The 27054-nt window shown below is 32.9% G+C and overlaps 2 protein-coding genes across 5 annotated transcripts in view; one reads left to right on the forward strand and one right to left on the reverse strand.

The window, feature by feature from the left end:
• The window catches only part of LOC142339438 (store-operated calcium entry regulator STIMATE-like), a 432078-nt gene that overhangs the window by 388125 nt on the left and 16899 nt on the right, over positions 1-27054 (reverse strand). The window lies entirely within an intron of this gene.
• The window catches only part of LOC142339437 (prickle planar cell polarity protein 3-like), a 120782-nt gene that overhangs the window by 12698 nt on the left and 81030 nt on the right, over positions 1-27054 (forward strand). Inside the window, exon 1 of one of the 4 annotated variants that reach the window (XR_012759019.1) lies at positions 3975-4409. The exons of 2 other annotated variants lie outside the window; for them this stretch is intronic. The gene's annotated coding sequence lies outside the window, so the exon portion shown is untranslated. Of the gene's footprint in view, positions 1-3974; positions 4410-8638; positions 8970-27054 lie in introns of those variants that run through there. One more of the 4 variants, XR_012759017.1, reaches the window with a different exon arrangement.

A 27054-nucleotide genomic window follows, 5' to 3' on the forward strand; every position in this document is an offset into this window, starting at 1 on the left:
TAGTTATTTTAGTTTTCTTACCCCTGTAATCGCGTCCGCTATAATGGGTTTTTGAGTAAATTCGTTATGGCTATTTCATGTGTCCAGCGCCATGGAAGTACTGTTTTGTTCCGAAACCTCTAGAGGCGGGGGGGGGGGGGGGGGGGGGAGAACTATAAACTCAAATCGGTTTTTTTTGTTCAGACAATTTTGACCGATTGATATATTCATTGTAGAGATTTGTGAGTGGTGTCATTAAAGAGCCCGTCTAACCTTGAATAATCAATCAAAAAATTTTTTTAATTTTTTTTCTAGAGCGAGTTCTAGAATTTTTGCCTAAAACTTTGTCAATTTTGCTAAAATTTGTTAAAATTGTTAAGAATAGTGTTGTTAATTTTATTTTGTAAGACGAAAAAGTAATGTCGACTATTTTGACTTCATTTTTTGCCAAAAATTTTAACTAAATATTTCAAAATACAGCCTTTTCCATCAAAAAAAGCAGGATAAAAGGCTCTTTATTTCTTGACTAAATTTGCGGGAAGTACACAACCAAAAACCACTAACAAAATCTTTTTAAACACCAACATGGGCTAGTCGTACATCCACTTCCATCTCTATAATTAAATGTTGGCCGTTTTTTAGCTGACTTTACTCGATGATTATTAAAAACGCAGCAATTATTTTAGATTTCTTAACCAACAAATTATCTATCTCTATGAAATTCAAAACAATTAATGTTAATAAAGGACGAATAGCATTAGCAAGGCTAACTTTGGACCAATCTTGGACTGTTACGATCCAAAAATAACTCAGATTGTAATCAGTCGGTCTGCTTTTAAAAAACAAATTCGATCTTTCTTTTAAAAATTAAAGAACAGAACAATTCAAATCAAATCTCACATGTGAATGGCTTCCTAAGCAGCTCCAATTTAATGTCTTTAGTTTTTAACTCGAAAGATTATTGTCTTCTTGACTTTTAAAAGTATTTGATTTTTGATTAAACAACGGTTTATTGATTTTTGCCACTACATTTTTTAATATAATTTGGTCAACATGTAGCTGAATGTCAAAAATAAAGAACAAATTCACTTTCTTTTGAATAAAATGTTAACTTTTATTGCGGTATTACGCTTTAAGTTATCTTTTTCTGGCTTTGATAAAACTAGACTTCACATTTTTTTTAACTTTAGACATTTGCGATTTTTCACATTACGACAATATTGACAGTCCGGATATCACACTACTAGCGTTCAAAATAAGACACAACTGAACATATCAAAATGTTTAAAGGTATAGATAATGATGTTAACTGTTTCGACACCACTTTCTCTAAGAAATAAATTGAAATTTCTACTTTTGTCTTTAACTGTCGTTTATATTTTGTCTTCTTAGTTGTATGATAATGCCTGGAAATGACAGGTAACATTGGTTGTTTATGGAGGCACAAAAAAAACCCATGTTCTGATTTCAGTAGACAGCTGATGGCTTTCATAACTTTGGAAACAAATGTTCTCAATAATAAACAAAATTTGTTCTTTCCATTAAGTATTTTTTTACCCATTCCCATTGTTTACAAGTCTTATACGATAATTTTGGCGTCAAGATAAGGCTCAGTTGTACACAACTAAATGTTTTTAAGCAATTCGTTATAGTTTTACTGGCTTCGACACGGTTTTTTTTGCAAAAAAAAAAATTTAATTTTTATTTTGTCATATATGAAGTTCTGCTTGTAGACGTAAGACATATTCTGAAACGTTACAGGAGTCAGGAGCTTCTGTTGGACAAATATGCGAAACTATTTAGTATTTTTTAGTTAATGGCTTTCTTGACTTTGAAAACAATTTTTTTTCGAAAAATACAAAAGTAATACCTAATTTCTTTCTTTCTTGTCCTTTCATTTTTTTTTTGTCTGCTTGTTACCTAGTCTCATTAATGAAAAATCACATACCATCTTATAGGCGTTCAAAAAAGGTACAATAAAACTCTCTTCAAAGGTCAAAATATGGTTTTAAGGCTTCCATAGCGTTTTCTCTCAATTTTTAATTGAATTTTGTTTGTTGTCTCTATTTGTTGTACTTTTTCTAACCGCAAGAAAATTTGAATAATGACAGGTCGTATGCCTTCCTATAGAAGCATAGGTAATCATAAATCTGATGAATGTTTTCAGTTGATATGTAATGTTTTTCATTACTTTGAAATGAATGGTTTTTAATAATATAAGCCAATTTTTTAACTTTGCTGTTTTTTTCTTTTTTTTCTAATTGTTACCGAGTCTTATTATGGACTGACCCCATGTCTTTTCTAGTGAAGTACATTTTTTCTGTTCAGTTTCAGTTTTATCTGAAGCTATTTTGACTTTGTTATTAGGTTTTTATATAAAAAAATGTGCATAAAATTTTGGAGGTAATTAATTTTTGTTGTTATTTTTTGATTTTGCTGTTCGTCTTGACTCGCTTTCTTAATAGTGACAGATCTCATCAATCTAATGCGGCGTTTTTTAGTCTTTTTTCTTTTGGTAGATAATTATGCCAAAAATGTGGATGAGTGGGGTTGGAACATGATGTGCGATCGCACATTACCGATCCTCCTTGTTCGAAAATTGTACATCACAATATGTTCACTTTCTGCGAGCTGCCGGCTCAGATTTTTTGCAGTGCAAAAAGCTTGCATTTGCAGTTTGAACTGTTTGGACATAACCAATGATCATAAATGCATAAAAAGCATTGCATATGAAAACCAAATGATCCTAGTGTGCTCTGTTTTGTGGTTCATTATTTTGGTATTTAGTGATGGCATTTAGGAGAAAGGATTAGTCTTAAAGTGTAAATTTCAATAGAGTTATTGTCATTCTTTTCTTTTCTTATTATGACCCTTTTTTTACGAGCAAGCAACAGTTTTGGTTTGTTGTAATTCAAATTACTATCTTAAGTCACTTCGCATATTTTCCCACCATGATCCTATGTTTTCCTTGCTGAATTCCAGACAAATTTCATCAATTATTTCTGATTGTTTGTGTTTAATTTCCTATGTCTCCAGTGATGATCATAAATGATTTTTGATGAGCCACGGCGTCTGGTATTATATTTTAATTTTGGAGTTATCGAACCGACCATAAGATTGCATGTTTTTTTGTCTCCTTTTCTATTTCCATAAAAATTTTTAACCTCGCAATTTATTTTTCTTCAACAAGCAGTTTTTTTCTGGTTGCATTTTTCTGGTTGGTGAATTTGTTTCAAAAGTCCACATTTGTTGTTCAATTTTTTTTATTTTTCTTTCCAATTGCATTGCTCCGTTTTTTACTATGTCATTGGTGAACTCAGAACAAATAGTTTGTCCAGTTTTTGATAGTTATTGGTTTCTTCTGTTATCATAACAGCAGGTTTCATAGCCAGAAAAGTCTTTTTTATCATGAAATGAATCACAAATAACCTAAACAGCCCAGTGCATCACTTATTTACATCCCTTATTTACCGGGCACGGGGACTGTCCATGTATCTTTGACTATAAACTGACTATATCCTAGCCCTGTTTTCCCTATTTCCTATTTTTAACTGGTTGCTGCAATCAAAGCCAATTTCAGCATCCTATTCAACCCACAGACCACTGCAATTCTTGTTTACCCTAATCCAATTACAAAATCGCCCCCACCCCTTACCTTTGCACCCCGCATCCACTATAGCCTTCCTTCACTTGAGCAATCACAGCCATTTTAATTTTGCTCCTTTTCTGCATCAACAGGAATATTACGAAGATTGAAGTGAGACGCGACAAATTTATAACAAACCCTAAGGCCTTTTATGACTCATAATTTCGTACCTTCAAAATATAATCCCAATATTTTTCTTCTAGTTTCTTCCTCAGTAATTCTATTTGCCCCCCCCCCCCCCTCATTAATTGAATTTCGTTAGTTTTCGCCATTTTTGATGTTTTGTTTTACCATGTTCACTATACGCAAGCAATTTGCTGTTGTTTGACACATCGTTTATTACGAAGCCCGAATGACGTGGTTGAACAATACTCCATTTAACAACAAGAGTGTTTGCAAGTGACAAGTTCACGAAAATTGCGTGCTTAATTTTGCTCTCTGAAATGTTCTATGATTAGTACGACTGCGTTATGCTGAAGTATTGTTTATGGAAGTAAGTGACAATTATTGATTAATTCTCTATCTAGAGAGGGATGCTTGTGCAAGTCAAAGAGAGAAAAGTGCCATCGTAGCTTATCGATATTGTTCACACCAGGAGAATTTGTTTGCTCTCCTGAAATTTAATCAAACACCAATTTACAAAAGGAGGCAGAAGGGAAAGCAGGCGCCTTTTACCACACCTTCTCAAGCCATTTATTTGCGTTTCCTCGAACTTATTAATATGCAGCATAGGTCACGGAGGAAAATGACCCTTCACTGCTTTTTCACTTTTGATTGAGTCTTGGTAAGTTTGACCACAAAATATCGTATCTATACCACACATTATAATTATATCACAGCATTATTGATCTTGGCGTTTAGCACACGGATAACGATAGATTTTCACCGTAAAATGGAAGAAATATAGAAGTGTGATCAACAAAAAAAATCTTCTGACAAATCTACTGACAAAATCTACTGACAAATTTTAGATTTTTACTATTGAGATTTTTTCAGTCGGGTTGTAAGTGCGGTAGCAGAGAGCCTCTAAAGTTTTGCCTTTTATGTTTTCAAGTGTTTCTGACAAAATTCTGCATACATAGTAACGAAAAATGGTCAGACCTTTGAAGTGTTAGAGAATTTTTCATATAGAGATATTCCTCTAACCAGTTCCTACAATAAAAAATGTTTCTCGTACTATCTTAGTGCAGTCTCGTTAATTCAAAAGATTAAGAACGAAACTTACAGGATCTTTGAAAATAACTATTTGTCTTCATAAATTATTAAGACTCCATGATTGTTTGTAAGGTACCTGCTAACTGCTAACACTTAAGAGAATAAAAAGGACTTCAGATTCGTTTTTACGAGGTAGTAAGAGCATAGAATTCATAGGATAACTGAAAACGCAGTTTTTCAGCGCGTCAAGAGCTGGTGACTAAAAAGGGTGCCTTTTCTAAGTTTCAGGGAAAACTAGAAGAAAATTTATGTAGCATCAAATCTTGCTAACTGTTTGTAGGCTTGCAATGAAATTATTACGCATCTGACCAGGCGAACAATAATTAATTCTAGATTTTTATCTGGCGATCTTCTTACCAACAGTTACTATTTTATATGTGACTAAAGTAGGGCAAGGAGGCTCGGTAATGTGGGTACGCACATAAGGTTCCGTCCCCGCTCATCTACATTTTTCACTTAATTGTCTACCAAATGAGGAAGAGATAAAAAAATTAACATATCAACATATCGTCCAACAAACTGCTAAAAGAACAAAACAATCTACTCTAGAGGGCCTCTGAGACCTGTGGCTACCATAATATGACAACCAGAAAAGACGGCAATAAAAATCAAATAGTTACAAATATTAATTACGACCAAAACTCCTTGTCCATTTTTTGAAAACCACTAATAACCGAATCAAAATGACATCAGATAAAAATTATACTCTGAAGATTAAACAATACTTTTTGGCGCAAACTATGGGACTTGTCCTCAATGCTACATTGCAACAAGTCGGCTAGAAATGAGCAAAAGCGGCAAAAATTTATTAAAACATTGCTTTTTTAAAAAAAATTAAATTCGGAGTGATTAGAAACATTAAGAATCAAATGAAATCATTGAGAGAGTCTTTTATACCTCAATAAAGAACAACTGAGGCCTTTCATTATCCAGGATATGTCATACGACTACAAACAGAACGACAAATACAGACAAAAACGAAAAAATTGCACGAAAAATTATGCACGAAAACGATGTCCCCCCAATCAATTAAATATTAAGCTGATCACTAAAAACAATAAAAATGTTCGTTTGCAATTTCTGCAGGTGACAACATTTGTACGTCAAATGAAGCCCATTATTGTGATACTGTGAAAAGAAAACAAAAGCCTACAAAAAAGATCAAATTTGTAAAATTCACGAAAATAGTTGTTATGAAAACTAGTTGTTCCAAGAAGAAAGACACTTTGAGGAAAATAAAACCGTTATTAAGAGCAAATTATATTTCAAAAGATAAATGATGTGAATTGTATATAGAGATGCGTAGCTGCAATTTAACAGAAAAAAAATTGGCAGATCTCAAAAATTTATCTCTTTTTTTATTAAAAACATATTTTGAAAATTCATAGACAACAAAAGCTTTCGACTAAAAGAGTAGACAGTTGGTCTTGCAACTACTTAGAAAACCATTTGGTACTGTTATTAATGAGACTAAATCATAAGACTATAAAATAACATTAAATACAGGCTGAACTAATAAGTTTCACAAACAACTTTACGAAACCACAGTTTTGAAGCCATTAAATTTAACCGCAATTAACCATAAGATATTAACCGCGAGAATATAACATCTTTATTTTTGTCTTTTTTGATCATTATAACTTCTTTTTGTAAAACGACTATCACAAAATGACAACAAAAAACCACAAAAACTGAAAAGTTTCTAAACTTCACAAAATTCTTCTGAAACAAATTGTCTAAGCCCTGAAGACATCGTTTAAAACGTTTAAACAACAGAAAAAAAATGTTTGAACAAAAAATTAAAAAGAGCTTTAAATAATAAGGCTAATTTACGAAAATGATACAACATTGTAAAATCTGAAGAAAACGCACACAAGAACAAAAAGGGATAAGTTGAAGAATACTATTACTTTTTTCAGAAAAATAAATGGAAAGTGTAAATACTCATTAGTTATTTAACAATATCAGTAATTTAAGTTCAATTGGTCATCTATAGTTGGCCACTGAGACCTTTAATTGCACAATATTTGGCATATGACAACAAAAATTAACAACAAATAAAGGTCAAAAATAAAAAAACTCTACCAGTTTCTGCAAGAGAACGGTGTCGCAGCGCTTCGAACCATATATTATGAAAACAAAAATTATGTTCAGTTTCAAATGTTATAAAGTTTTTTTCAGTTAGAAAGTTAAATAATGTGACATTTTACAAAAAGAAACAAAACAACAGCAAAATTGGGCAATTATGCACAAAAATCAGAAAATTTTGTATAAAAACTAGTAACAAAAGCAAGAAAATCTTCCGTTAAAACAATCGGCCACAAAATTAGTTTTTCTTCTATAAGGAGGAAAGGTTGAGCTGTACTTACTGAGAAAAATCAAAATGTTGACTAAAATAATATAAAAAATTGACAAGTTCAAAAAATCACAGAAATTTCTTTAAAACAAATATATTCAATAACATAAGAGACATTAGGTAACAACCGAAAGAATAGAAGAGGTTCAATTGCACCTCTTGAGGAAGAGATGTAGACCTTTGAGTGGTGAAACTTAAAAATCAGACTGTCAGAAGAATAACAATTGAAGGCAAAAGACAAGAATTCAGTTAAATTTTACTAAAACTCTTCCTCAAAGCCATAAAAACCTTTGGTTCTCTGAAAACAAACTGTAACTACATTTGGCCTCAAATTTACGTAAGTTGGTGTTGTCATTAAGGGAGCCGTGAATAGCAAATATTGTCAGTAAATAACATTATAAAAACAAAAGCAAAATACTTTGAAAAAAGGCAGCATCAAAATAAAAACCAAAAAGTCTCTGATTCTAAGAGTTCATGATATTATCAAACCTCTTCCTGATTTTTTCGCCCACCCAGCAAACCGACCAAGTGTTCAAATTATTTGCGAAATAGACCAATTTATGAGTGGAATTCTTCAAATATTGAAAAAAAGATGCAATTTGTGTAATTATCGATTGAAATCTGCAAAAAACGGCAAAATTTTAATTTCAGAAGACTTTCATACGGCGCCTAATTGCAACTAGTGATTTTGAGATTACGGAGTCTAAGTTGAGGTTTCTAGGTCACTAAGTCTGGCAAACTTTAACAAAGTGGACCAAAAAATCATATTTTGTGCCATTTTTGATGAAGAAAGTTTGAATTTTGAAAATTTTATCAAAAATTTTAGCCAAAAAAAAACTTCAATCAAACAATTCAGCAACGAAAAAAATCGAAAAAAACGTTTTAATTCCGTATTCTACGCTGGACGGGCTTTTTAATGATACCGCTCACAATTCCCTGTGATGAATATACCGGTCGGCCAAAATTGACTGAAAAAGAAACGCAGTTGAGTATATAGTTCCTCCCTCCCCACTAAAGTGCGGGTCGGAACAATTAAAACGAGAACATCACTCGACAGGATCTGACCTGTGTGTCTCAAGCGCACATTTTACCATTGCATTGTATTTTATACAGCGTTTGGAAATTCAAATCTAGTATAATCTTGCACGATCTGATAACATAATTTCCGATACGACGGAATTTTTTTCTGGCCTAATTGATAGCAACTCGTATGGATGATTATAAAAAGATGACTAACGTTTTTTTCGAATTTCTCGAACTCAACTTTTTGGATTTTCTGTAATGTTTGCTGAAAATGACTCTAAGGTTGAACAGTTAACCGTGAACACCATTAAAAAGATTTAACTTCAAGGAAAGGCAGAAACACATTGAAAACACATGTACAACTCAACAGGCTTAGCTTAATGGTAATTTTAATTCCAACTGAGAATTTTATAATTCCGAAGTTGAATCCACAAAATCTTGGTACAACGTTAGAAACTTGATAACTTTTGCAATTGTTCAATTCGGATAACTTAATAGCTCTACTTTGTTACGATAAAATGCACTGCAGCTCCATATACTTTATTAGCTTGTTATAACGGTAAAAGAGAATTAGTAATTTTTACTGACTTTGTTACCTATCATTCGTGAAAGAGTCAAAATTCGCGTTCAAAACAGCTGAAGATATGTTACTGGAATACTTAAACAAATGGCGTTAATACTTTTTATTCGCTCCCTCGCAAGGCCATTGCTTGGATTCCATTTAGTTTCCTTCATTCATCTCTCCGGAAGGTAGGTACCGAACTACGACCATCAATTCATTTAAGTTCAACCCATTTTAACTCTTTTATTAACTTAAGTTCACGTTCGTATCTTATGGCATGGGTGAAATGAACTGATGTTTATTTTCCATACAATCGATCGACTCCTGAAAACATGCCAAAGGTCAAAAATATCTGAGAAAATTGGTAAGATTTGCAAAATTTGCTAAGCAAACTTACGTTCTCCTGTATTTTGTTTGAGTTTTTTGAGGTCTAGAGGGTTTTTGCTCAAAATCAAGTGCAAGCTAATAGATTCAGCTTAACTAAACTGGTCAATTTTTCTAGGAGGACGTTTCAAAATCATTTATCTCCAAGAGATTATCAATTTATTTTTTATCAAAATTAAAGTATTTTTTTTATAGAAGGGTGTTTTAAATAAAATTCTAATCCAAAAACGTGAAACCGTTTTCAAAAAGAATTTCATCACTTCCAGACTTTTTTTTTTCAAAATAGCTATCTTTCAGCGGAACCAAGAACAAATTTCAGTAACTAAATCTATAATTGCGTCCGGTAAATTCAGAACTGCTTTTGCGGATCGATTAAATTTAGTTTGGTTGAGTCTTTACGCAGAGATGCAATTAATTTGAACACTATTGTATTGGTTGAGGACGGAAAGCTAATCGAAAAATCTAGTCCCATTTTTTTTTAATTTTAAACTTGGCGTAATTTTTTCCTGAATCTCAATTGCACGTTAAATAGTACAAAGATTTACGTTAATAGTAGAAAATCAACATCTAATCGATACAAATGTTTTAATGTTTCCCAGTTTTGAAAATCAACTCAAAACAACAGTCTTTCGGATGAAACAAGAATGTTGAATGATTGAAAATGGGTAATTGGTAAACAATTGAATGCGTTTGTCCCTAAAGAAGTTCTATATATCAATATTCAGGAGCAGGGGTAATTGACATTCAAATTCACAAAGTCCACAAAACACAGTATGCCAATCAACCATTCAAAATATATTTTTATCACGTTTTAAAAGATTCTATTCTGCCGTGTTTTTTGAATACTTCTAATTTTTGGCATAGTTTGACCGTTCCTTTCTTTGCACTCCTTTGCTGTGCCAATTTGTCTTTAAATTAAACTTCTTTGGTGAATGGCTACAATTTTTCAATTCTTGATTCTTGTAAGTTTTTGGCTCAATTTGAATGCTAACTGACCACAAAACTGCTCAAATTCCTCTGGATCTGTCAACGGATTAGAAACGACGTAGGAGTGCAGGGGCAATTTGGCTAGGGTTTATAATTATGAGAATGAGTTCAATACTACAACATCAATCTGGACTGCCAAAGGGGTGAAATGATTGTAAAACTATTGCAACTCAATTTGACAAAAGAATCAACAAACACGGTTGTCTGATAATTTCTCCACTTGCAGCGCGCCCTTTCTTTTGGGGGGCGGGTCTCAATCTGATCTTGACTCACTCGTGAATTATTAACTCACTTGCTGACTACATCATGTAATACGATTAGTGTAGAATACTTTTGGATAAATTCGCAGTGTATTGTAAATTTTTGAGCGAATATCGAATTCAGTCATTCTTGGTTGCCGCCTAGCATTTGACTAAGGCAATTAATTGAAATCGATTGCAATCAGATTCCTGGTGAATGAACAAATAAACTTTTGGAAATGTTTACAACCTTCTAAAATATTCAAATGCGTGAACTCAAATTTAAGAATAACTTCAGGTATAAAGTTAGTAGCAACCAGGTATGAAATTAGTAGCATAAAATAAAAGCTTAGCAGCGAGGAGTGATCTATAATGAACATTGAAACAAACTAATTTCATGAAAGTGATTACCATATACAGTGCACTGGGGTTCATATAGCACTTTTCCCATTTTTGATGAAAAAAAAACTTTTTCTTTTTTTGGCAATGAAAAAAACAACAACATGCAAAAAAACTGCTAACAATATGCACTTGTTAAAAAATTATTTATTATGTGTTTCCATTAATTATGAGTTTTAAAGTTTGTTATTTAATTTTTTTGCTTCAATGGCTATCCAAATCAGACGCAAAATCTGGTTCAAGTGCCTTTATAGCTCTGGGTGTCGATTTCGGCGATACCTATTCCTTTACCAGCTGAGGAGTTTGCACTGAGAAACTGGCCAAAGTTGTAGCTCGCTTCGATTGGCGGGTTTCGCTCCGCGATTGGTTGGATGCCTTCGACAATTGTGCCTCACGGTACGACTGGCGTAAAGGCTGACGAGCTTGGCTGGTGAGAAGCGGAGACGTTTGGTTCCGGTGTGTTATCAATTGTCGGTGATTCTCTGGTTCTTTCTTGCTGTGCTAGGGGCTCTGATGGCATCCTTACTCTAAGTGCGCGTAACACAAAGAAGTGTATTGGCGACACACAGCTTGTATTGTCAGTCGAAATCCTAAAAATGATTTTCTTGCCGCCTTCAATTTTTCTTTCACGTATTTTGCGGGTTTTGTGATTTTGTCTTCCGTGATATTTCCGGTTGACCTTTTCTGTCTGTCAGCAGTGTCCTCCCTTAGCGGTGTGTCATTTTCGGTTTTTGTGCCAAATTTCGAGAAATATGATTTCCGGATCGTAATGGTCAATCGATTTGGTTGCTTAATTTTGAATGCATATTCATCCTCCCTCATCACTCTTGAGCCTGGAGCCAACACCTCACATAGTCCCTGCAAGTCTTTTTTTGGTGGGTGGGATTTTTTTGCTGGTTTAATTCAGAATGGCGATTCGGTTCGCGATATTGGCAAACCTAAGCTTTCCACCTTTATCTCCGGTTTTTGTTTGATGTAGCAATTAACCTGTTTCTCTCCACGCCAAATAAACCGAGAAGAGGCTTATTTGCTTTCCTCCTATGATGAGTCTCGAACGGTTGGTTTTTAGTTTTTTGTCGACAAATTCGAATTGATAAAATATGGAGTTGATATAGTTTCTCAGATCGAGTTTTTCATTGCGGCTTCTTTTTGCATGCTATCCCTCCTTTAATTGTATGACTAAGTGTCCCAAATTTGACCTACAGCTCTATTGTCAATAATTGGATCTTCGCCTACTTATATGTTTTTTTGTTCGCAAAATGAAGTGACTTGCCTACCGATTTGGCTGCCAGCATATGGTCAAATCTAATTATGCTCGAAAATCTAATTGTGCTTTAGTATGTAATTATCAGGAAACTTTAACATATGTTGTTTCGGGAAGCATGTTCGAACACTTCGGCACATGGAACATGGAAATTTTGAAACTCTAGGTGTGCAGGTAATGAGGTATCTACTTGGTACTTTTCATTAAAAATTGGTCCACTGAAATCAATTTGTACCTCCTCCTTAGAATCAGTGCATCTCCTAATTGGGTTGTTTTTTGTATTAGAATTAAAAGGTAACAAATCTTTCCTGTTTTGCATCAGGATTCGCATATAGAGGTTTTGCAGAGAATATCATGCATCACTTACGGCCGCTACTCATGAACCGCGATATCTGTCATGCTCAAGTAGCCGGGTTGAGTGCTGTTGAATGCCTCCACGTCAGCCTTATTTATCGAATTTGTGATCACAATTCGATCCTCAACACATAGACGTCCCAAATGCACATGGAAATATCGACTGGAAGTACTTTTATATATATATATATATATATATATATATATATATATATAAATATATATATATATATATATATATATATATATATATGTTTGTGTGTATCCATATAATTAATTTTATAATATACGTTTATATATATATATATATATATATATGTTTGTGTGTATCCATATAATTAATTTTATAATATACGTTTATATATATATATATATATATATATATATACATATATATATATATGTTTGTGTGTATCCATATAATTAATTTTATAATATACGTTTATTATATATATATATATATATATATATATATATATATAAATATATATATATATATATATATATATATATATATATTTATATATATATATATATATATATACATTGACTTATCTGTTTATACCGCTCTTCATTTTCTTTGAGTAAGCAGTCCCGCAACTCGTTTTATGCAACTCCTTATATATATATATATATATATATATATATATATATATATATATATATACATATATATATATATATATATATATATATATATAAATGAAGAGGTGTAGAGGTGTTATATATGTATATTTATATGGGCTTTTGTGTTTGTATCCTTCTTCATTTTCGTTTATTAAGCGGTTGCGCACCTCCTTGAGGACTGCGTCCTTTGATTTCGGGCTTCCCTGAAGGCGGTTGGTGAGAATAATTGCCAGTTGACAGTTGAAAGTGTCAGCAAACAGCTCAACAGTATTGTTGGATGTTCATTCGGCTGTATTAGTGGCATCTATAGTGGGGTATTAGCTGTTAAAGTGGTCCTAACGGTTTGCTTATTGCTGATGCGAACTTTATGCGGGGCCGTTGGTCCTTGCTTTTTCATAATATTGATTAAATTTTTAAAGTTGTTTCTTGTTTGCCAAAAATTAGATTGAAAAATATCTGACTGAATTTTGATGAGCAAATTAGTTGAATGAAATTCTGCCCTGTGTCGGTGTGAAATTTCGATTTATTCAGATGCGCTCAGTTAGTTTGATAGGCGTTAAATCATCTATTTTACTAAGCTTAGATTTTTCATTGAATTTGAATGTGTTCGCAGTGCGAATTGAATCCGTTTTGGCCCTTTCAGCAAAAAGAAATTGGCGGGATATGTAACCAACGAGCCCTTTTGCTGCGCCTGGCAAGGGTTCAATTTCGATTTAATAAGGCAAAGGCGTTCCATCTAGCGTGTCAATGTGCTGTTTTATGATTCATTTGATTTTTGTTCTTTTTTATAGAGGGTAAGGCACTGCGATCAAAAATCGCCGCCAATTAGTTCGGGTGGCCACTTAGTCCTTGACGTGATGCATCGCATTTTCTTCTAATATATGGCCAGTACTATCTTGTTTATTTTCTTTCGTTTCTGCGATGTGTCCCTCATCTCATTGATTTGCACTTTCATTGTTCTTTGTCTACAAAATTTTTGTTGACTTTAAAAAAAATCTTGGCGGGTGAAAAAATTAAATTTTGAATGAACTTACTCAAATGGTGTACGGAACCTAAGAATTACCTTGGTTTTTTGCAATGAATTTGGTGACTTCAGACTGAATTGCACTAAATTTTAATCTGCTTTCAGTATATTGATAGTCTAGCTAATCAATTTGTTTTGCGAAGTGGCAGTTATCCCTATTGAGTGTCAGATTTTTGCTGTCTAATTTTTTAAAACATTCTCTGTTTAGACTTTTATGTTCCTCTAAACTTCCTTTGCTAACAAATAGGAACATCATCTAAAAAGAAGTATGTGTTTGCAACGCCAATTAAAGTTGTCTGTATTGCCTTCTGAAAATCCGCGGGCGTATTTTTCAATCATTAAATTTATGTTTTTAATTGTAAGTGCCAGTTATTTTGCCGCTGAGCATGTTAAAATCGCAAAACCTTGCTGTTTCAGGGAAGTTTTCTTTGACTGTCTGCGCACAACAAATCGGTTTTACAAAATTATGTCGTCTCTTGCGACGCTCTCGCACTCAAAATTTTCAAATACTGAATGAACAAAGCTATCGATGTTTGGCGTTTGGTACTTACTCTTGTGAATCGATTTTTTCACTGCCTTCGAATCGAGGGCTAACATTGTTGAATTAAATTTCCTTACCATGATGACAAATGACAAATTGAAGTGTTTATCAGAACAGGATTACTGTTTTTCTAAGTGACTTTGTTTTAAGAGTTCTCCAAATTTAATTTTACTTCATCGTTTTTGTTTATTGGAATTTTACGTCCTCCAAGATGTCATTTTTGGTACATCTTGTAAAAATTTGTTTCACTTTATAATTTTCTGATTCGCCAATTTTCTGATTCGCCTCCTTCATTCGGTACCAATTGATAAACAAAGAAGTGAACAAATTTTTGATTGCATTTATACCACGGTTTCACGCAGCACAAAATTCCTGTCTCACGGATTTTTTTGGCAAATTTATTCACATTAAAATTTGATTTGAACAGTTCTCGTGTTTCTATCTCTCTGTGTTGCATCTGTCGGATTTCCAAAGGGAACCTTAACTAGTATATTGGTTTTGGGTTTAGTCTCATTTCTGGGTTTTGTCCCAAGAGGGATGTCGAGTGTTATGTTTTCCTCGGCCAAACTTAGCATTTTCACCTGTGTCTCCCATTTCGCCTAACGAAGGGGCGGTTCTGATGTTGCATTCGTCCAAAAGTATTCATTTAGAAGGGGCGTTTTTTATTCACGTGCTGACTGCATCATGTCATACGCGATCAGCGAAGTATCCTTTCAGATTGATCCGAGGTCTTGATGACAAGCTTTTTACCTAAAAGTATATTGTAAATTTGCGGTGCAAACATGGAATTATTTTAATTTCGGTTTCCGTCTGGCTTTTGACTTAGGCAGTTAATTGAAACTAGATTTTGAATATTAAACTTAAAACTGATTTACATTGAGCACTTTTAGTGAATGTTTGACAATTGCAATCAGATTCCAGTTGAATGATAAAATCAAACTCTTTAAACGTATATAGCTTTTCAAAATGAACAATTGCATGAACTAATATTTGAGGATAACTTCAGATATGAAGTAAATCTAACTCTTACCTTCATGAAAGTGCATACCATATTTGGTGTATTGGAGTTAATGTACCACAGTTATCTAAAACTTTTCGTGATCTTTACGTAAATTAACACTGTTTGGAACGTATTTAAAAAAAACACCACATAAATTATACTGAGAATTTTTTGCTAAGATTTTTTTTGCTCTGGCAATCAACGGAGGTTATTTGACGCTTGAATCAGATTACATCTGATCTGAGAGTTTTTGCATCTGATTTCTCATCCACTATCTTTCGTCGAAAATTTACTAATGCAACACATTGCTCAAATTTTATTATGTATACTCTACTCTGGTTTTCGCACGTTTTAGTGTGTTAAGTAAAAAATTAATTTATACTGACTCGTCCCTCCAAATTATTTTACTGAATCATATTCAACCTCTAAGTATTTCGAATTTGCTTTCCTCGAAATAATGGGAATAAATTAGGGAAAATTTGATCCTTGAAAAAAATTGAAAAATAGTACATGATAACAAAACATACTAAGGGGTTCAATTTTTATTTCCTTAGTCTGGTACCGTGCGCAACAGCAACACATGCAATTCTGTGCCCTTTTTGTTCGTGGTCTCAAGTGACACTGATGAAATTTAATTTTGTTATTTATGGTCTTAAACTACCTATGCATAACACATACTGGTTTGATTAATGCTAGCTTGGGTCGCGCACCTCAACCTGAAATTTGTCATTTAATTTGCTTGCTTTGTCAAAGTGAGTACAAAATTAATAGATATCTTACGGCTCTCCTTTTACCTTTATCATTGTCCTTTTTGATTTTATTCTGCGTTTTGATTAGCTATTTGAGTCTGTTTTAAAAATCATTTGAACGTTTAACCTTGACCATGCTTCGAGTTCCGATTCAACACTGATACAAGGCCCAGAACTCATAAAATTGTCATTGGGTCTGGTTTGAATTTTTTGTCTGCATTCAATTTCAAGTTTTACTTCTTGTTATATACTTTTTTCGAGCTCTTCCAGCGATTCATGTACTGTAAGTTGAACTTATTTGCGAAATAGTGACCGCATAAGTTGATACTGGTTGTAGTTGTGGTGAAGCATAGTTGCGAATTTGAGAGGGCATTAGACAACAAAGCCAAGTCAATAGAGGTTACTATGGCTTTGTTCCCTATACTTCTAATGAATGAATACCTGTACTGAATCAATCAATACACCTTTGAAGGGCCACCTTACACGGAAATCTACACATTCAGACAAAGAACAAGAAAAGAGAAAGAATTAAGAAACGCCAGCTACGCCAACCCAACTGAAAAAGTTTCTTCCACTTTTATCACTATGCACAAAATTCTCTAATTCTTCTGTTCAACACATTCTTTTTTGTTCTTACCACGCTTTTTTTTTGTTCATTTCAAACGGAAATTCCCGGAAAATCCCCGAAGTTATCACTTATAATGAAAAATTAGATGATGCTTTGTTGTGACGCAATTTTCAAAAGCAACTTTTGAGTTACGTAAAATTTAAAATATTTCATAAAGAGCAAGTTTGCACGTAAAAGTGTTTCCACTGACGTTGTTGGTTCAGTTTTTATTTCGCTTTTGTGCGACATTGCAATTGTTGTGGAAAAACAAATAGTTATTTATAAATTATTAACCATAGTGTCGGGATTGATTGTTTTTCAATGACGTAGACTACAATAGCTCTGAGCATTCTCTTTTTAAACAGAAACGACTGTTCAATGTTTTAGTAGCTTGAATTAAATCAGTTGCTTTTTCCTTGTACATCAATTACATATTTGCTAATTGCTTTTATTTATCAATTTGATGGGATATAGCAGTTCTGCATTTGTGTTATCTCTGCGGCTTGCGAAACATGTCATTGTATTTGTTCTGGAAATTTTCAGATTGTGAGTACCTATAATATTTCAATTAATTTAGCTTTTGCTTCAAATTTTTCTCACAGCTTTTCATTGATTTTTCGCTGTAGGCAATTTTAACTGCTTATAGTAAAAGGTGCCGAAAATATATCTACTGCTTTAAAGTTTTTATTTTTAATTGGAAAAATTCTGACAAACATGAACTATTCCATTAAGTATTTGAAATAAAACCTCAACTAAAACACACAAACAAAGCAACCATTTGCATCATTACAAACGTCTAATGGTACCGAAATCAACATTCATTGCGAGAAATCAGCCTTCGCTTTCGATTACTCAATTACCCTTAATTCAGAAAGCGCTTAAATTAGAAAAAGAAGATCACAAATTTCTCTCAATTACCCTGAAATGTTGACTGGTTGCAATCAATTGTGAAAAACAACCTGCTATCTGCCTGATTTGATTCCACCAATTAAAATTTCACTTGAAAAATAATTTCAAATTTGGTAATTACTTTCAGTAGAAGAGGAATTTAGGTTCCACAGTTTTATGTACAAGCCCACAGTGAAGAACATTTACCCGAAGAATAGGTCAAATTTTCCGTATAAGTGATCTCCAAGTTCTCCAGCGATTATTAAATGCGGTGTCAATTTCATTATAAATTAAGATATTAAATGCAAAAACTAGTAAGACATGGAACTATACTAACTGAAAAGCTCGATACGAGGCGATCATTATTATGATGATTTTTACAGTGTTTGAGATTTTTTCTTGGAGTTGTTAATAGGGTAGAGTAAGGAGATGATTGTGAACAATGAGTTACAGCTTTAGCACAGTCAACATTTAGAGTTTATGCTTCTTGGTAAAAGGAAGTACAGAATTAGCCAAGGTTTGCCGAAAGTGTGTCTTGCAGGAAGCTGAGTGAATGAATGAATTAATGAATGAATGAATGAATGAATTGAAATTCTGACATTTATATGACAATAATGAAACGGATTGCGCATAATCCAATCTTTTAATAAATACTACCAGGATCGGACGTTTTGCGATACTCTCACATCTTTATAAAACCCTCAGAGAAAAATAAATAAAATAAAAAAAACAGGTTACTTCATTACAAGTTCTCTGATTACACTGCTTTGCAATGATGTCAAACTATATTGGATACGATTGACAAGATTCTCAATTTTACGCGGAGACGTTTTCTCAGCATTTGTCAAGACCTTTTTTTACACTAAAAATTTCAATAAACTCCACCCCTATGTTTGAATGAAATTGTTGTCAGCTTATTCTTTGATGATTTTGGAAGAAACAGAAAGTGCTGTTTTGGAACATGAATTATAGCTATAATTACAATCCGCATTCAAATGTCATTCATTTCAACTATTTCATGAAACATGCGGCAACATTTCAGTCTAAATTTGAGAAAAAAACAGCCCAACATGTTTAACAAATGTTTAAAAAACAGCCCAACAATTGTTAAAAGCCTAAATCTGCATAGAAAAATCACAGAATTCCAATTTTTTTGCAGACAACCTTTGTGGTGCATCCATAAATCAAAGTTTTATACTCAAAGACCGGGACAACAGTTCTTCTATAAAAGCAAATTAATGTTTTACAGTTGCATGTCCTCCTTAATTGTGCCTTCACAATTTTTTGTAGATTTAGAGTCAATGTTTAATCCCAGGTAATTGAAACGATGACAACTCACTGAGTCGAAAAGTGGTTGTGCTTTGCGATCTTACATACATCTTTTTGCGGCCTGAGATGTAAAAAAAAATGCTGGAAAAAAATTTGGTTTTTGATTAGGGAATCTTTTCTTTGAAAATTAAAAACAAAAAAAGTAATTTAATAGGAACAAAATTTGCTTGGTCAATTTTTCTCTTTCAAAATGATACTTTGGAGAGTTAAACGACTATGAAATCTATTTCAACGCAAGCAGACAAAAAGTACTCAGAGCCCAATTTTTCTAAATATGTACAGAGTTGATAGATTACGATTTTTTTCAATTATTTTATCTGGAAAAGCAATTAGAAAGTCAGTTTCCCTAGCAAGTTACTATTAACAATGGTACAACGAAGTAATTGTGAAGGTACAACACAATCAAACAGGTTTAAAAATTATTTTCAGCCGTAAGTGACCATGATGTTCGTTTTTATTATTTTTTCTTTTTTAAATAGAAGGAATTGAAGAGAAAGTCAAGCTGAGACAACAAAAACGCTCACAATAGTTTTCATAAGTGAACGCATGTAACTTTGTTTTTTTTTAAATTGAAGGAATTAAAGAAGAAGATAAGCTAAGACAACAGAAAGGTTCACAGTTGTTTCTCAGTATCGTAAACATAATGAGAAGTACAAGCTCAAATCAAACTACATACTTTGTTGTTGTGACTGAAAATTGTCGTGCAGCATTTTCAGTATCTCTTTTGCCACACAGATTTTTAGTATCTGCTGAGACCCCGTCAATAAAGATATCCAGTAGATAAAAGTGAGTCACTCGAGGAGTGCTAACTAAATTCTATTTGTCTAAAACTAAAAACTGACAGAAACCAAAAAAATTATGCTGTTTTGCGTTGCTAATTACATTGCTAAGTTTTGCCCGAATTAGTCATATTGATTTACTCATCCGTGACGTTGAATGATAAATTTAAACAATACTTTTCTGTAAAGAAACATTAATGACTATAAGAACTGCCCAAAAAGATATGAATGCAAAAATAGCAATATTTCAGAATTAGGCGTACATCTCAGCATTTTTAGTGCAGACTATGTTTTCGGTTTAAAAGCATATATCTTTTTTGTCCAAGAACAAAATCATTGTTTCTCTTGCATCTTGATATAGCATTAAAAAGTTGTTATGGAACTATCCCAGTCTTCATACTTTGATATTTATACTTTGTCAATGAAAGAAAATGTTTCTTCACTCGTTCGTTTTCACTCTCGTCAATTTTAAGTGATCGGTGACGTGAAAATTTTGTGTACTACTTTTTTGTGCGTTCACAAAAACAACTGTTAAGCTAGATCTAACTTCAAGCTCTTATTAATCTTATCCCTTTTTTACCTATATTCTCGTTTGCACATTCTGACACAATAATTTTTAGAAACTTTTTCGTTTTCTGTTGCAACAATTCAGACTTTGTATTTCTAAGCCCAGAAATCTGAAGCAAAGCTTACAAAAGTTAGTTGTAGATAATGCAGAGACGTAATTTCGAATTAATGAAAATTAGGTTTGATTCTTCCTGTAAATTGCGTTATACTCATTGCAAAGCCAATAAACTTTGTTCTGACCCATTTTACGGGGGAGCAACTATATGATCTACTGGTTTTTTGATCAGCCATTTTTGGCCGATCAATATTTTTTATTCTAGAGAGTCATGAGTGGTATTGTTATTGTTCACATTTTTCGTTTTTTGTTTATTTTTTCTTGTTGGTTTTGATTAAAAATGAAGTAAAATTGTGAAACAGAAATGTTATTCTATTATATTGTGGTATTGGTGATTTTATACTCTCCAGATTGTTTGTATTGTAATGGTGTGCTCTCTCTTCTCAAGATCTGTTCACATTTTGTTCAGTCTTTTCACGTCAGTGATAAATCAAACTGATGTTTTGATTTTAATCACGCTGGAGAGGACATGGGGCCAGGAAACCAGCAGAATTGAAACGGGGTTTTTTGTTATCAAACTACGTTGAAAATTCACTTTGAAATAGTTATTTGAACAAATTTTGAGTTTTTCAACGAAAATTTTTGTTCACGTGTGGCTAGTTGAGTTCTGTTTTCAGTCTTTCTTCTGTTTAGTGCCATTTAAATAATGCATATGTAATCAAATTGTGCTTATTTGGAATTGCCTGAGATCGGCAGCATCCAGTTCACGCTTCTCCCGACACTATTTGTTGTCATAAAACATTAGTTAGTTTTTTATTTTCACGCTTTCTTTATTTCTTCTGTAGTCACCTCACTTAGTTTTATTGATGACAGACCAGTCTCCTTAGTCGTTTATAAGGTATATAAGCACCTAATTATTCTAAATAACGGCATTGTTTCTTTGCTAGTGATGTTCCTGACTTTGGAACTTTTTCTGTTCCAATTTCTGTAAAGATTTTTGATCTTGGCGAGCGTTTGTCGTACTTTTATTCTTTTTTATCTTAACATTTAACCTTACTGACAACATATCTGAGAAATTGCTTCTTGGGTTAATATTTTTAATCGAATTATTTAGTTTTGCCGGTTTTGTAGAATAGTTTGTTGTAAAATGACTTAATATCAGTAAAGACACTCCTCTTTTTTGTTAAAGATGCTTCAATTAATTAAATTAATTGTGCTTTTCATAATTAATGCTTTCCAGGTTTTTTTCATATCTGCGCAAACAGAGCTATGTGTTTTGCAGTGTCCTGTTTAAATGATGCTGTAAAAGTTGAGAACGTGTAATTGTCAACTCATTATTCAAAAATTTTAAATAATTCGGGTGTCCTGTTATTTTATTTTTGATTCTTATATATATATATATATATATATATTAAAAAGCACTAAATATACGTCGTTATAATGCATCTGCAACAAGATCTTAAAAAGCTCGATTAATTTGCCGCTTAAAGTTATTCATAATGCATGTTGAATGTCTTCAAAGTTTTTCAGCTTCTAGTTGTGTCTGTTTCTATCTGCAATAAATGTCACAAAAAACTATTTCGCGGCTCTTCCGGCTAAGCGTTTAGTATCGAAGACAGAGGAGCAGGTAATTTTGCAAAACTGTTTCGTTCGAACTTCTGTTTTCAATTTGGCTAAATTTTTTCAAAAAATTAAACTGCAAATAAACCAATTAGGCATTTAAAAGGCATCAATAAAGCTTCTATAGAACAATTGAATTCAATTCAACAGAAGAATAAAGCCAAAGACTGCTCACATCATCTTTACACACTCCAAACTTTTTTTTTTCCTGTTCCTTTGAGGACTGGATATAATAACTTGCCAACTTTCCTTACAAAACTATGATTATCCAAGTTTCATTATTTATTGATTCATTGACATTTGTCAGTATACTTTTCCTGCAAAAATTGGCACCGCTACAATTTCCTTAAAAAAACGAGGAGCAGTATCAATGCTTGTTTTTGTCTCATTATGAGTTCTTACAATAAATAATTTTTTGAATTGTTTACTACGCTGTATTAAAAAAACATTTTCACTTTTTTGTTTCTTTTAGATTAGCTTACCGGTAAAAATTCAATTTATTACTCAACTATTGATTGGCCCAATTTACGTGAGGCTCATATGAACACATATTACAGCAGTTCAAAGCTCATCGTCTCTATTGCTTTGACACTGTTTGCATAAATTTCTGTTTGCAAATTAGAGTTCTTTATTTGATGCTGTTTTCTAGCTCAATGACTTAGACACACTGAAAACAGGTTCCAGTTCCATTGGCATCCCATGGAGCTGCAAGTTAATCTATCGAGTGATATTTTTATTTTTGTTTTGTTTACATTTTATGAGGTAAGCTTATTTTCTTTGTTTTTTGACATTTGCCCCTTTTGAGATTCACTTTCCTCTTGTCAAGTCATTTCTTGATTGATGAGTCTAAAATCACGTTAATGGTGTTGAACGGGGCATAATTAAACGTACATAATGTTCTTAGTTATTTGAATATGGTTTTAACGGCTTTGACACCGTTTTCTCGCAAACTTTATTTATTTAGTTTTTATTTTTGCCTATGATAGCCGTTCTCGTAGTAGCATGATACAATCTACACAATCACAGGCCTTTTTGGCTTCCTAGGTAAATATGATGACCCCTATTTTTTTTATTTCAGCTGATAGCTAATTGTTTTCATGTTTTTGAAATCTTTTTTATCAATGTTAAATATTATTTTAACTTTGCCTTTTTTCGTCTTTTTGACTTGCTAACCTAGTCTCATTAAGGACAAGTGTCATATCTGTTTCTTGTTAACTACAAGCTAAGTTGTTAATTTAGGTTTTATGTGATGCTATTTTGAGTTTGTTAAGCTTTTCATTTTCAAATCGACATTGAGCCTTGGTCGTATTTAATTAATGTTTTTGCTTTTTGATGTTGTTTTATGCCGCGTTTTGTTAACAGCACATCTCGTTGGACCTTTAGAGCAGCAATAATGAAATCGTTTAGTCGTTTGATTATAAAGCGTTTTTTTCTTCGTTCACCTCTTAATTTAAAAAATGGATGTTTTTGAAAGTGGAAGATATTTAAGTCAAAACTGTAGATGAGCTGGGTCCGAATATTATGCGCAAGCGTACTTTACCATGCCTCTTTGTATTATTTATTTCAAATTTATATCGGAGCTAATAAGGATTTTAACCGATTATTTCCTGGCTATTCTTAGACTTTTCAGAATATTACTCATGTAAGAATTGTAACATAATATTTAATTCACTAATTAGTTTCGGAAATGGTGTGCTAGCTAGAACCTCTTAGCGTGATAAATAAAAATATTAAAAATCTCATTTTCCAAAATCATTTTTTTTCTACAATAGTGAATTAACGCCAAAGTTAAGCGTCAAGAAACAAAACCTTGAAAAACATTAAAAAGTAAGTGAATAGATTAATTTGCATCATCAGCTCTGTCAATTTTCTCTTCAATAATGTGGTTGGTCTAAGACCCTACAACACTTTTAATTGAAATGATAAAAAATCTTTTGTTGTTCTATTTTGTTTGCTCTTAAATCTGTGATGTTTACCACACTACGACAAAATAGAAAATGTCATTTGTTTGTCCAGATCTTGAGGCTCGGAGAATTTTTTTCTGTCATTATGCAATTATCTCGCAGTCAACTCCTTGGTCTAAATTGCACTTTTAAGTATAGATTCATTTTTATCTGTTTGTTCAAAACTGTGGTGACAAATGCTGTTTGATGCTAATTTAGAAATAAGGTTTATGAAAAATTCGTACGGTCTTGCAAGCTTTTCACTAATTGAAAACTTACGCTTTCTTCAACATTAATTTATGAATGTACCAGAAAGATTAAATTTTTTCTGAAAGTCGTGATCTTGCCAGTGCATTCAAGATATTGTTACAAGTTCGATTTAAAATCTTTTATATTCTTGCAACATTCGTATTGAGGACGCAGACTCTTAAAGGACGACATAACTCAAGAAAGTACAAATTCTACAACATAGCTTCTCTGCAATTTTCTTTCAAACTCAAAAAAATCAAGTGATCGGGGTTTTCATAGGTTAAATGATCTTCCTTCAATTTTGGTCAAATTAAAGAATACTATATTCCCTTTTAACCTTTCAAACTTAATGGTTCAAACTATTTCAACACGTATTCCTTTTGCGAAAATCAACTAAAAAGGTGTTCAGTGGAGTTTCTGCCTATTTTAAAGCAAGCTGTTTTTAAGAAGATTTTCAAATGCTGGGCAGTCGACTAGTTCGCATTTTATGTATTGAAACAATTTTAAAATCCAGTTGATCAGCTCTTTTGTTAGAATTAGTCTCAGCTGTTTTGCGTAGTTGTAGCCAGACAATCTGAGAAGGATAGCTGAGGATCAGACTAAGAATCAGAATCAAAGCAGAAGGAAAACACAACTAGTTCCACTGAAGTACAATTTATCTATCCAAATCTACTCAGACAAGACTCTGTCTCACAAGTTAACAATTTCAGTCTTGCTTATAACGAAATTGGAGACAGTTGTAAAAGCTAAAGTGACTCAATTTCGATTTAAACGATAAATTTGCTTCAAAATATCTTCTTTTGGGTCAGAAGCACAGATAAATTGCTCTCAATATTTACGTAAGTATTGAGTGTATTTTTGTTGTTTTCCTTGCGTTTAATATCTACTCAAGTTCTTTGATAACTCTTCAGAAGGAAATTCAGCACCGCTATAATGGCGCACTGGCCTTTATTTAAACTTATACTCTTTGATGAAACAGAAAATCGGGACCAGATTTTTTCCTGAAACAGTTCACAAACATAGATGGTCGTTTTTACCCTCTAAACCATATGATATACATCAAGAACCTCTGAAATGAACACAACTTTGATTATCGCTGTCGTCGATTAACGTCCTTGTACGGCACCGTAGTAAGTTGATAAGACTTGGTACGGTTTTCTTCTAAGATTTTTCCAGTGCCACGTAGTACGGCCTTGCCGTAAGTTTTCTAAGTTTGGTCAACCTGGGTCTTTTCAAAAATAACTTGAAATATTGAAAAAATTAACAAATTTTTAGAATGCGAGCCGCAACACCAACAGTTTCTGATACTTAAGACCAAAACAGCAAGAAATTTCCCCTATTTTTAAAAATTACTAACCGACGCTGAGAACTGCTAATTTTGTTTACAATTATTTAAATGCTTGTCAAAGGAAATGCAAAATTTGTCGATTCGAATCAATAACTGAACAGAGGAATAATTCGTTTGCAAAGATTTTTTTCAACTTTTATCGTTCGCTCTCTATTATGTTCTAACTGCAATATGGACATACTCTACAGATTGGCGGAAAATAGCTGCGAACTAAACCGTTGAGACTTTCATTGAGAAAAAACGCTTGGACCGACAAACAGAATAAGCGTTGCTCGAAAAAGTATAAATTCAAACGCTAATAAATTTCGCCTGGCAAGTAATAAGCCAATCATAATAAATATTGGATTTTTTCTGTTTGTGCCCTCAGTACGATTTGCAACCTCAGTTACAGAGGACGTTCCGATAATAGTAAACTACTATAGAAAATATGGCATATTGGAGCACAGAACAGAACTTAGAAAATATCTTAGAGCTTAGAAACTTAACTTATGTTGATAAACTCAGAAAGAAAACAAACTTACCAGATTTATAACGACAACTGCAGCTCACAATTTAGAAAATGAATGTAAATCAGTTTAGTTCTGTATGTTTGTCAAATATTGATATTTATCTACTAATATTGAATAGGAAATGCAACTTTGTGAACCATCTCAAGTGAAGTAAATTTTGTATGTAATAATGAAATGACGCCCACTCATACGCCCCAAAATCGCCTGATTTTTGATACATTAACCTTTTAACAAATGTACACTGTGAATGTTATATTTATCTTTTAGACTATATATACCGCTGATTTTTGCTAAAGTCTTCACAATTTTCTTCTCTTTTGAATCTCCTAAAATTAATTCTTATTCTCTCAAATATCTTTTGAGCTTTAACAGCTTCAATCTCTAACGTGCCAAAACTCGTCCAGCCTCATCGGGGTTGTTGCGCTACAGTGTTCGTAATCCTGCTAACATGGCATGTACGCTTAAGGGTGCAAATAATGGGCGCCCAATAAGCTGGGGCTCCCAAACATACCAGATCTAAAGAAATTAGATTTTCTCAAATCTGAAGTGCTAAGAGATAACTTTTTTACTAAATTTGGTTCTTCTGTCATTTTCACTAGTGTTCTCAGTGTAATAAACTATAGGATACTGATTTGTATATAATGTGGTTGCCATTTTTAGCGTGAGTTGTCAATTGAACTTCGAATTTGGTTTCAACTCAGGGGCTAAAGATATATCCTTACATAAGTTACGGTTTCTTGCTCCAACTTGTCATTAGATGCCGGACATTTATGCTTGCCTGGCAACTTTTTGTCTTATCAGTTGCCGACCA

Source organism: Convolutriloba macropyga, chromosome 5 (assembly GCF_964194025.1).
Source record: "Convolutriloba macropyga chromosome 5, txConMacr16.3, whole genome shotgun sequence".
Taxonomy (NCBI): domain Eukaryota; kingdom Metazoa; phylum Xenacoelomorpha; order Acoela; family Convolutidae; genus Convolutriloba; species Convolutriloba macropyga.